Below are 10,748 nucleotides of genomic sequence, written 5' to 3' on the forward strand. Positions count from 1 at the left end.
ATTTTTGCTCAAGTCCCTCAATTTCAGACAGAAACTACCTGAAATCATAGAAAAACACACAAACTCATAGTAAAGTCCAGAAATATGATTTTTATTTAAAAACTAATAAAAATATACTAAAAACTAACTAAATCATACTAAAAACTATGTAAAAACAATGCCAAAAAGCGTATAAATTATCCGCTCATCAGGTTATAACCAGAATATGTATCTATAAAACTTAAAGTGCCAAAGCCAGATGAATTATAAACTAAAGAATTAATAGATGGTAAAGGGTATGCATCTTTAGGGCATACTTTGTTTAAATCAGTGAAGTCGACGCACATGTGCCATTTGCTATTATGTTTCTTTACCATGACAATATTAGCTAACCATGTTGTGGACCTGATTTCTCGAATGAATTTGGCATCAATAATTTTGGTCTCCTCCAAGGATGCTTGTTTCTTTTCCAAGCTGACATTGCGCTTTTTCTATGCTATAGGTCGGATTGATGAATTAGTTGCCAGCTTATGAGATATTATAGAAAAATCGATGCTGGGCATGTCAGTGGGAGTCCAAGTGAAGAGGTCAGCATTTTGTTGAAGAAATCGTCTGAGTTTTTCTTTCTCGTCTTCCTGCATGACTGATCCTACAAAAGTGAACTTGTTTGGATCATTAGTTAAACGGATCTTTTGTAACTTCTTCAATAGGGTGGGACGATCTTGAAACTCAGCTCTTGGTCTAACTCAGCTAAGAATGGAAGCTCGAGTGAGTTATGGATGACATTTATTTGTGCACTTACAGCTTGGTTAGATATAGCCATTTTGAGACTAATGTTATAACAATGCCGAGTTTCACGGTGGTCACTGTGAATTGTTATAACAAGGTTGTCACTCACATGAAACTTAACACAAAGATAAATTGTAGAGACAATTGCACCAAACTTATTCAAAAATGGCCGGCCAAGGAATAGGTTATAAGGACTAAAACAATCAACCATAAGGTATTTGGTACACGAAACTGACTCCGCACGTTTTGCACAGATAGACCGGCAAGTATACCAAGTCATCCAAGTAATACCTCAGGTGAGTAAGGGTCGATCCCATGGACATTGTTGGTTTGAGCAAGCAATAGATATCTTGTAGATCTTATTCAGGAAGATAGAAAATATAGTTGTCATGAGAAAACGCATAAAGCATATAAATAAATAAAACGTTACTAGATAGGTGTGAAATCAATGGTATGAGACCGGTTAAGGCTTCGAAGATGCTTTGTCTTTCCGGATTAACTTTTCTTATTGTCTACTTCAATAATATTCTGATTCATTCAATGCCAGTTGTAAGTGATTAACTCATGTCTTCTCATCAAGTTAACATCCTCCACTGCAGCAATCCACCATGCTGCAAGTGACTCATGTCCTCTCATCAAGCCACTTCTAGGTTTCTCACTGTAGCAAAAGATGAAGCTCTAAGCAATCCGCTCCCCTTCATGATCCTACTCAAGGTGCCACAGACAAGGTAGATCTTCCGGATCAGGGAACACTGCTTCTCAGACTCTAGCCTTAGCGCCACAGAGACCTCACTTACCCACAGTCAACAGAATTTCATGTCACGTATCCAAAGTTGTCCAGGTACTCTATTGGAATCCGCAATGCAATCTCTAGCTTTGGTTCAACACTATCCGGGTAGAACAAGGGTGATTGTCACGGGTCACCCTCAATTCATAAGATGAAGAACGCGAATGCATAAGAGAATAAAATCAGACATATTGAACTAGAACAGTAATATTATTAATCCATGAAACTCAGCAGAGCTCCTAACCTTAACCTTAGGAGGTTAGTGACTCATACTATACAAAAATAGTGATGAATTTGAATGGGGGAGGAAGAAAATCCTAAACAAGGGTAATCTTTTCCTATATATACTAATCTGATAGCTAAAAATTATAGAAATAAGATAAACTAGTCTTGTAGTGTGAAAATCCACTTTTCGGGCCTACTTGGTGAGTGTTTGGGCTGAGCTAAGGGTGTCTCCACGTGCTAGGACTCCTTAGGGGCATTGAACGCTGGCTTAGGAATCCCTTTTGGGCGTTGGACGCCAGCTGCTCCCCTATGGGCACTAGACGCCAGGAATGAAGCTGGTGGCTGGCGTTGAACACCAATTTTGGGCCTTCATATTCAAAGCAAAGTATGAACTATTATATATTTCTGGAAACCCTGGATGTTAACTTTCCATAGCCGTCAAGAGCACGACATTTGGACTTCTGTAGCTCCAAAAAATCTCCTTCGAGTGCACAGAGGTCAGATCCTGACAACATCTGCAGTTCTTTCTCTGTCTCTGAATCAGACTTTTGCTCAAGCTCCTCAATTTTAGCCAGAAAATACCTGAAATCATCATAAAACACACAAACTCAAAGTAGAATCTAAAAATTTGAATTTTGCACTAAAATCTATGAAAGTGTAATAAAACTTAAACAAAGCATAATGAGAACTATATGAAAATGATGCCAAAAAGTGTATAAAATATCTTCTCATCAGTATTGAACATCTAGAGTTTTGGTTAGAGGACTCTCACTAAGTGTGGTCTGTAACCACACTGATCCCAACACAGGTACTCGTTCGCTTGAAAATCCCACCAAGTCTCCAGTAGATGGTTGTAGTATGTGATCACTCAACTTCATTTTTTGAAATGTGGAGTAAAATAAAACATCGGGGCTGCTTCTGGGGTCCAACAAGACTACGTGAACTATTAGATCTCCCAGTTGAATAGAGATAACAACCGAGTCATCTAAGTTGAGCTCAGTTGAATTGAAGTTGGACGATTGGAACGTCATTTCAGGCAAGTTGGGCAAAGATTGATGATTGTCAACAATGCCCTCTACAGCTAGCATAGCTTGGTAGGTGCGTTTATGAGCCGAGCTTGATACTCCACCACCAGCAAAATCCCTAGATATGCAATTAATCACACCTCGGGGTTGATTAGGCTAAGCGATGTGTGCTTTGTCCTTTTCCTGAGAAGATTGCCCTGCAGATGATAAGTCAGATGGATGTGTGGTGCGCTTTTGGATACGGCCACCAATGTATTTATCCAAATGTCCATGCCGAGCTAAGCGCTCAAGCAAGTCTTTGGTTACAACACAGTCATCAGTAGTGTGCTCATGTTTCTGATGAAAAGCACAGTATTTTGTTTTGTCCATATTCTTCAGATCTTGATAGGTTCTAACCTTTCGAGGAGCTTTGATTAGCTTTGAATTTAGTATTTTCTTAATGATTTATTCCTTCTTGGTGTTGAATTGAGTGTAAGAATCATAACGGGATGTTAATCGAAAAGGTCTCTTGTTATCTCAGTTTTTGTCATCATCCTTGTTGGTTTGACCTTTTTTCAACCGACCTCTAAGCTTGGCGTAGCTCCTCAATTTCCATTTGACCCTTGGCTTTCTCTCGAAACTCAGCCAAGGTTCGAGGTTTAGCCACTGTGATAGCCTCTTGAAATTTTCCTGGGCAAAGGCTACTTTTAATGGCATGTAGGTGTACCTCTGGATGAAGGTTTGGGATGCTCATTGCTACTTTGGTGAATTGAGTAACATACTCTATTAAGTTTTCATGCTACCCTTGTTTGATGGTTTTCAAAAAATCTGAGTCATGTAAATATATGGAAAATGCAACTAACTATTCTTCAAATAACTTAATGAGCTCCTGAAAGTATGAGATAGAATCTGAAGGCAAAGAGAAAAACCAATCAAGTGTAGAACTGTCTAAAAAAGTAGGAAAACAACGACATAAGATAGGATCAAAAACATCGTTTACTATCATCATGAAGCGGAATTTTTTTATGTGCTTTTTTGGGTCCGCATGCCATCATAGGGAATTAATGTCATCAATAACCTAAAGTTCCTGGACAATTTAAAATCCATGACCTTGGTTGTAAATGGTCTAACTGCGTTGTCCGATTCGTTGCCTTCATTGTTTTGTTGATATCCCTCTGGCTGTTGAATTTCAGAGGCATGCGTTGGATCAGAGTTTTCTTTCTCGTCATCTCGTCGTTCATTGTGATCACCGTTATGAGCAATCTGAACATTGGTTAGCTCGGTTATCTAATTTGCCATTCTTTGGTTTTCTTCTATCATTCGCTGATTAGCCTGTTGTAACTCTATTACCATTCGAAGAAGTTCGGAAGGTCACTACTAGAAAACTAGTTATTACAGACAGATATTTCCGACAGATTTTATCCTACGGAAATACAGAGGAAATTTCAGAGGGATTTTTTGTCGGAAAATAAAAAAAATAAATTAGCATAAATTACAGACGGAAAAGAGAATCCGTCGATAATTCCGTCGGAAAAATTAATTTTTTTTCGTGGAAAATAGTTACAGACGAAAAATCCATCTGTAATTAAATAGACAAAACGCTGTGTTTTATTAAATTATTACAGACAAAAAATTCATCTTTAATTTAAATTTTTCGTCGGAAATATTGAGGTAACCCTAATTTTATCACCACCCATTCACATTCCATTCACACTCATCCCTCGAACGTTTCCAACAGCCCTCATCCCTCGAACTCTTCTCCTCCAGTAGAAGGTGGTGTCGCCGCCGGCGGGACAGACCGTGGGTGTCCTCGTCATCTGGGGAAGCTCTACTCGGCCCTCTTCGCATCGTTCCTCCTCTTCTCGCCATCGCACGAAGTTCTGAGTTGAGCTCGTGGCGTCGCCATCGCGAAGGGTTCCTCCCCTCCTCGCCGTCCATTGTTTCTGATTCTCTGCTCCTCGCCGGTTTGTGATTTTGTGATTTAATCTCTGCTCCTCGCCCTCGTTGTTTCTGATTTTGTGATTTCATTTCCGATTTTGTGATTTAATCTCTACTTCCTTTAATTCTCAAAGGTGCTTGATTTGCGGTTTTGCCTCTTATTTCCATTCTCTCTCTCTCTCTCTCTCTCTCTCTCTCTCTTGTTTTCTTAGTAGCCAAACAACTTGTTCTTGTTCTTGTTCAGGTAGTAGTTGCTGCGTGTATTGGCTTTGATGTTTGTGCAAAGGAGTTGAAGATTGATCAGCCTTGAAGTTTGGTAAATGTGGTGATTCATATCTTCAAAATTTGCTTCAGGTGCCATTCTTCACAGTTTTTCAGTTTTTCAAACCTAATTTCTCTGTTTATTCTTTTGTTAATTGTTATAATTATTGTTTTTTATTTTTTATTCATATTAATTTCTTGTATTGTTTGCTTGATGGAGTATATTTTCTTCTACGATGATAAGCTTTTTTTCTTTTTTTCAACTTTTTTATTTTCCGATTTGATTTGATTTATTTTGGGGTTGATGGATGATGCTGCTAATCACTTAACTTTGCTTGATTCATGCATCCAGCCATATCCAGTGAGGGAAAGGTTTTGATGTTGTCATGATAGGTTTTAGTGAATTACATCATAATTTGATTTTATTACTAGCCACTTGGGTTTGTGATCATCCAAGATTATCCCTCTCCAGGTGAAAGAATAACTTCCTCACAAATGAGATTAGGAGAAGACTCTTCCATTAAAATGACAGCTTTTTTCCAAATTGATATATTAAAATGACAAATTTCAGCATGAAAGTTAAATGCACCAGAGAATTAGCCAATTAATTTTAGATGCAAAGTGACCTAATCTCCTAACCTCATTTTATTGTGTTTTTTAGTAAAGTGTAGATCTAAAACTCTTTGATATCAGAAAATATGCATTCAAATTTAAAGCCTGATAGTTTATTTCTAACACAGGTTGGAGAAGGTGGCACCCAACTTTCTGGAGGACAGAAGCAGAGAATTGCTATAGCTGATTGGGAGTAGCAAAGGTGGTTGAGAACGACATGTTTGTTTTGATGAACAAAGAACGAACATGTATGCTCTCTATGCTCCCATCCTTTTCATTCTCTCCTTTCCCTTTGTTTAATTTTGATTATTGCTTGTTCCCTACTGCAATTAAAAGGAAGCTAAGCTAAGCTAAGCTAAAATACTGTAAGTAATGCTTTATAATCTCTTTTTGACACTTTTTTTTGTTAGCATTATGCTTTATTTATTTATATTTTTTTTGCTGTTGTAAAGATTAATTTTTTATTCAGAAATTGAATACTGCTGTCTGTACTTCACTTATGGATACTGCTTTGGTGTGGAGTTGACTATTGATAATATCATAGCTGAGTACTTCTGTGACAGATTCAATCTCAAGCTGCACACTGCTGGGATCATTGCTGCCAGTTTCGGATTGGCGAATCTTTTCTCCAGGCCCGGTGGAGGGTTCATATCTGATGCAGTTTCAAAGAGGTTTGGAATGAGGGGTAGGCTCTGGGCCTTGTGGCTTTGCCAAACATTCGCTGGTGTCTTCTGCATAATTCTTGGGCTTGTTGGATCTTTGAGTGTTTCTGTTGTTGTTATGATCATATTCTCTGTGTTTGTTCAAGCTACTTGTGGCATGACCTTTGGAATTGTTCCTTTTGTCTCAAGACGGTTTGTGTTCTTCTTCTTCTTTTATTCTCTTTAGAGTTATCTTTAGTTCCCTTGAATTGCTTTCCATTTTCTCCAGAGTGTTCTTTTAGTCAAGTTCAGACTCATTGACACAAAGAGGACAAAAATAGAAGTAAAAGAAAAAGTGGAATAGGATAGGTTCTTTTTTCTTTTTGGAAGTCATTGATCATCCTTACCTATGTACTTGGTTGAGACATTGAATTTGATTCTCTGGCATATAGTACATGGTTCATGCATCATATTTAGATTTGGAGAAATATTGAAGCCATTCATGATTTTTTATTCATAAATTGAAGCCACTCATAATTCTTGCTTCTTTTTTATTTGATGAAGTGCGTGCATCAACAATCAACATGCTTCTCAGTTCAATCTTTTGATTACAATATAGGGGGTTAAAATATTTTAAGTTGACTTTTTGAAGCCATTTCTTTTCTCTCTTAAATAATACTTGATTTGGACATAACTTCTTAGGTGATTTTACATATAATTGAAGAAGTTGAGAATGTATGAAGCTGAAAATCAGATTTATTGATCTTTTTAATTAGGATTCTTTTTGAAAATCAGATTTTTCTGGCAACATAAGCTGAAACAAGAACACTCTTAGTGGCAGTAGTTGTTGTTAGTAATAAAAAAGTAGTAGTTGTTGTTAATAATAAAAAATGTTTAATGTTTGATTATTTATTTCATCTCGAGAATGCAGTGCACTATGTTGGGACTTTGGAAGATGGAACCATGTTTGATTCCAGTAGGGATAAAGATCAACCTATAAAGTTCACTCTTGGTCAAGGTATTTATTAAAGCAAGTACTGCTTGTTTTTTGATGCCTTGTTTTTCTTGAACAATCAATACATGACTACATAAATTTTTGACATTGATCTTTGAAACCCAGGGGTATGGATCTTTTTTATTGCGGGATTTGCCCTTTGATATTAAGGAAAAAGGACCTAGTGCACTTTTAAAGGTATGGGTTTTTTGCTTTCTTGGACACACCAGCTTGAGTGGTAACTTTTAGCATGGTCCAAATTCTCACCAAATTATGAAATGTACCTTAACTGCTCAGAGCAGGTTCAGAAAGCTATTGCCGAAATTGGTTTGCTGATCAGCCAAAATTGGTTTGCTGATCAGCCAAAATTGAATGCTTCCATTGGTTTGCTGATAAAAAAATTGGTTTGCTGATCAGCCAAAATTGAATGCTATGAACTTGAACTTGAAATACTCATTGTTCAGTAGGTAGTTTAGAGCAAAGTTTTACAATAAAAGGAGATAATTAACAGAAGAGACATACTCACACTGTAGAGAGACCTGCTATTAAGAACATTAGACTCATCTTATTTTTACTTATTGCGGTTAAGGGTGCTTTATTTTTTTTAGCAGAAAAGTGTTAAGAATGATCACTATTGACTATGCAACATATATTCTGGATTTTGTGGTGTGAGTTGAGATTTTGTTCACTATTGACTATGCAACATATATTCTGGATTTTGTGCATTATTTGCATCATGGTGTTACATTCTCGATCCTTTATTGGTCAACATCTAATTATTTTAATTTTTTCAGGTACTACTATTTCAGCACATGAATGATCTGGTCTTAGAGAATATTTGTGACCGTGTGAGGAAAGCTGGGATGATGAAGAAGAAGAAGCAGCAGAAAGAGCAAGTGAAGTGAATTTTGCAGATGAGATAAGTGGAATTAATATAGGACCTCCTTCACCAACTTCATCTATTAATTATTAGAGCAGCGAAAATTGTTCAAATAAGTTAGGAAATTGAATAGGAGTTGCTTGCAATATAGGTCTTTTAATTTACTAGTATGAGGAAAATCATTTAGAGCCCTTTGGATACTCATTAACAACTTTTAATTTATTCAATATGTTTGTTACTTATTATTATAGTTGATGTATCAATACACTTTGTTTATATTTTGAATTATATTGACTTGCTTGTTTATAGTAGTTTTTTTTTTAGTTTGATAATACGATGAATTTGTTTATTTTTTGAAATATTATAAATATTTGAATACAAATTAGATAAAAATTTGTATTAAATTTATATTTATTTTGTATGAAAACAAGTTTATTTTATAATTGGAAAAATGAAAAAAAATTTTCTATTTTACCTTACTGACGGATTTACAGACAGATTTTCTATCTGTAATCAGAGTGTGGGATGATTTTCCAAAGTTCAAATTACAGATGGAAAATCTGTCGGAAAATCCGTCTGTAATTACAGACGAAAAATCTGTCGGAAAATCCGTTTGTAATTACAGACGGAAAATCCGTCTGAAAATCCGTCTGTAATTACAGATGGAAAATCTGTTGGAAAATCCGTCTGTAATTACAGACGAAAAATTCGTCGAAAAGTTCGTCGCCTTCGGGAAATAGATAGAGAATTTATAGAGGAAAAATCCGTCGGTAACTGGTAAAAATCCGTCTGTAATTTTCCGACGGAAAAAAAATCCGTCGGTAAATAATTTCCGACGGGACTTTTACAGAGGGACAAAATTCGTCGGTAATTTCGTCGGTAACCAAAAATCTGTCTGTAATAAAGACTAAATTTGTCTATAAATTTGTCTGTATTAATCCATTTTCTAGTTGTGGGTGTGGGAGGAAGTTGGTCAGCCATAGGCAGATCTAAAAATTTTGGGACCTAAAAGAAAAAAAGGCTTTTATTTCTAGGCTCCACGGTCGGCGCCAATTGTTTTTGTAGAAGTTGGCCGCTGATAGCTCGTCTGCCGATAAGTAACTTCAAGTTTTTCTGTCAAGATGAGTTATACTTCAGCAATGAGAGAATAAGGGGGTGCGTACCTGCAAAAGACACTCCGATGCTCAAATTAATAAGTGAATAATAAGCTTTGCAAGTTGCGATATATCCAAATGATTTTCTTACCTTCTTTTTATATTTGGAATAAGATGTATTCGGTCACATTTTTTAAAATCTCACTTAAATGAAAAATAACGTTTTAGTATTTTCATTACCGAACTATAGTGTTTATAGGCGAGTTATAACGCTTTAACTGAGTTATAATGGTCATCAGAAGTTATAAGAATTAACAAAATAATTAAACTATAAGAATATTTATTAAAATACTTTTAATTATTAAAAAAATATATTATTAAAATTTCAGTTTCTATCTCAAAAATATTATTTATATTTTTATTTTTAAAAAATATTAAACGAACTAAAATTTTATATTTTAAAATTAAAATTTAAATTCTAATTTATAAACACTAAATATGATGCTAAATTTTAATCCCCTCTTTCTAGTTCTAATCTCCGGGAAACAAAGAGTATCTCTAGTGTTTTAGCATACAGTGTGTATCGACGAGGCGGCAAAACATTCCCTCGAGTATTTGTTGCACGCGAGGCGGCTTTTGGAAAGAAAAAGCAAAGTTCCCTCGTCATTTATCAAAGCATGTCAAATCATAATAGAAACCTCCGCTTTCTTGGCTCGCTGTATGTACGTACATACCGAGGGAGACGCTTTAATTTTCTGTTTAATAATGTATTGCTACCCCCTTAGCTTGATTGTTTAGGTACCAACTACACTAACTACAATATTCTCGCACTACACGTTTATTTTAAATTGATATTGTCGACTATAATCTTTCATCTTTTCGTGTTAACAAATATTTAAAAGATGTACTTGTATAATAAAAAATAAAAACGTGACAGACAAGCTGAGTAGCTGACTCATTTAGATTCCATATATTACGCCTCTAATAAAGTAAGCGAATTTGTATCAAATCTAAATGGATTTAAATATTTTTCGTCAAAAGTTTATCAGTAAAATTATGAGAGGCTAGTCCATATAAATTAATTGGTCCGATATATTTGGTTTATTTTGATTGTCCTAAACTCTTAATACACATTTCAACAAATAATACTCTACCTTTTGTCTTTAATGTTTTAGTTTAATTATTATGGAAAAAGAACAAATTTTACCCTCTCAAAAAATTACATTCACTAACATTATTATTTCTCTCAAAAAAGTACATTCATTACTGACATTATTTCTCTGTCTCTGATCGAAATTCCTCATCTTTCTAATTATTATTATTGGACAACATTTAATTTTGAATAAATCACTCGTTTAAAATAAAACACTTTTAATATTATCCTTTTATTCTTAATTGTTTTGTTATTAATATATCTTATATAAATCATTCTGATCGAATGATTTAGTAGCAGCGTACAGTAAATTGTCCTGGCCAACAATTTACGTAAAAGATAAAGACAAAGATAAATCATTTTAACCTAAAACGATTTATTGGATGGTGTA

At 35.2% G+C, this 10,748-nt stretch overlaps 1 non-coding gene across 2 annotated transcripts; it reads left to right on the forward strand.

Moving 5' to 3' along the window:
* Nucleotides 1-4,568: 4,568 nt before the first annotated feature.
* LOC112727541 (uncharacterized) lies at nt 4,569-8,333 on the forward strand. Of its 2 annotated transcripts, none has more exons than XR_003165884.2 (5): nt 4,569-4,748; nt 4,967-5,076; nt 5,724-5,843; nt 6,159-6,449; nt 8,025-8,333. It is a non-coding gene; the product is annotated as an uncharacterized protein (transcript). The 2 variants fall into 2 exon arrangements; XR_011868652.1 differs by lacking the exon at nt 8,025-8,333 and adding an exon at nt 6,526-6,903.
* Nucleotides 8,334-10,748: the final 2,415 nt, after the last annotated feature.

Source organism: Arachis hypogaea, chromosome 12, assembly GCF_003086295.3.
Source record: "Arachis hypogaea cultivar Tifrunner chromosome 12, arahy.Tifrunner.gnm2.J5K5, whole genome shotgun sequence".
Taxonomy (NCBI): Eukaryota; Viridiplantae; Streptophyta; class Magnoliopsida; order Fabales; family Fabaceae; genus Arachis; species Arachis hypogaea.